This window comes from Chiloscyllium punctatum, unplaced genomic scaffold (genome assembly GCF_047496795.1).
Source record: "Chiloscyllium punctatum isolate Juve2018m unplaced genomic scaffold, sChiPun1.3 scaffold_124, whole genome shotgun sequence".
Lineage (NCBI taxonomy): Eukaryota > Metazoa > Chordata > Chondrichthyes > Orectolobiformes > Hemiscylliidae > Chiloscyllium > Chiloscyllium punctatum.
This window is the reverse complement of record NW_027309858.1, coordinates 371,462-373,524: the sequence shown is the minus strand read 5'-3', so window position 1 is coordinate 373,524 and position 2,063 is coordinate 371,462.

The following is a 2,063-nucleotide window of genomic DNA, read 5'->3' as shown; positions in this document are numbered from 1 at the left end:
CATCCAGTGGAATTCCTATTCTCAGTAGATGCTGTCTAACAACAACACTGACACTATTCTAGCTGTATGCAACCATTAGTAAAGCTACAGTCATAATATGAAGACAGCTTTTCCTCCATTATAATACAGACCTCTAGCAATAAGGGTGTTCTTTATCTGAAGCATAATAAATTCTTTCCCAGGTATTCACTTTTACAAGCAGCAAATTTTCCTGTGTTTTGCTGCCAGTTGTTTATCATGGAATTTCACCGGCCCAACCTCTTTCCCATTTAACATTTTCTTGTGCACTGTCTCCCTGATCCCACACACCTCACTCCCTCACATCCCCCACACTCTCCATCCTTACTTGTTAATCTCTGAAAAACCTGCGCCTCCTCTCTATAATTTATTCCAACTCCCAACTCACTGTTTTGATTCCTTCTCTCGGCATGGTCATTAGACTGGCCGTGCCTGATGTCCTATTCACCTAACCTTCTGCTCAGTTCCTGATATTCTGCTTTGGTTCTCACTCTCCTGGTTTATTCAAATCCATCTGACTTGTACTAGAAAACATCCCCACAAGGATGATGGTGCTTGTACAGTTAAGATACAATCTGTCTTTTTTGTACAGGTCCCCACCTGTCCTGGAAGAGATCCCAATGATACAACAATCTGGAACTCTCACCCCTGAACTAGATTTTTAACAACATGTTAAGCTTTAGTGTCTTCCTCATCCTTCTCTCTTTTCCACATGGCACGGGGAGTAATCCAGGGATTACAGAGGATTATTCTTTCTCTTTCTCGCTCGCTGTCTCTCTCTCTCTCTATCATATACACACACACACATTCAAACACACACAGAAAGACACTATATTACTTTGCAAAAGAATGCAAATAACCTTAAAATAATCGGAATGACAAGTGGAATGAAGTATTTAGTTAAAGGGAGGATGAGAGAAATTGTGCTTCTTCTGGATGTCAGTTTGCTCGCTGAGTTGAAGAGTTCATTTTCAGATGGTTCATCACTGTACTACGGAACATTATCAGTGAGCCTTCGGTGAAGTGCTGGTATTATGTCCCATTTGCTATTTATGTGTTTAGGTTTCCTTGAGTCAGTGATGTAATTTCCAGTATTGGTGATTTTACGTCCAGTTCTTTTTGTCAGAGAGTGTTCGATGGAATCAAAATCGATATGTTTGTTGATAGAGTTCAGGTTGGAATGCTATTTTTCTAGGAATTCTCGTGCGTGTCTCTGTTTGGCTTGTCCTAGATGGATATGCAGACCCAGTCTAAATCGTGTACTTCCTCATCTATAAGTAAGGATACTAGTGATAGTGGGTCATGTGTTTTTCTTCTGGCCAGTTGTTGTTCATGTATCCAGGTGGCTAGTTTGCTGACTGTTTTTCCGATGTAGTGCTTGTAACAGTTCTTGCAAGGATTATTTTTGCTTGAGCAGAACAGACAAATATGTGAACTTATTGCAGTGCTCAAAAGTATGAAAAAACGTTGTAGAGTAAAACAGGAATACTCTGTTTCCGTTAGTTGGCATTCCAGCATCAAGGAGTTCTAATTTCAAGCTTGTCAGCAAAAGAGCCAGGAATGAGATAAGGAAACACTTCTTTATTGAGAGAGTTGTTAGGATTTGGAATGGAACTGCCTGGGAGAGTTGTGGATGAACATAAAAAAATAGAACTGGATATGCATTTGGAAATATGAATTTAACAGGCTGCAGAGATAGGGCTGGCAAATGGGAGGGGCTTGGGAGACATTCCTGGAACTGATGCACACACAGTGGCCAATGTCTTCCTCCTGTACTTTAAGGTTTTGCACTCAATCATGTGTCTGATGCGAATAAAAGTCAGGATCCGATTATTTCCCATTGTAAATACTCACGAATATCTGATTATTTAGTGCAGCATAAGCATTTAAAATGCAACTACTGCAAGGTCTGCTTCATTAAATAATCTAATTATTACTCAGAATATGAATATTTGAAATGTTGAATTCCAATTACGAAAACAAATCTGTCATTGCTTTGGCACAAATCTCTTTGAAAAAGTTTGACTTTTCACTTACACGATAAT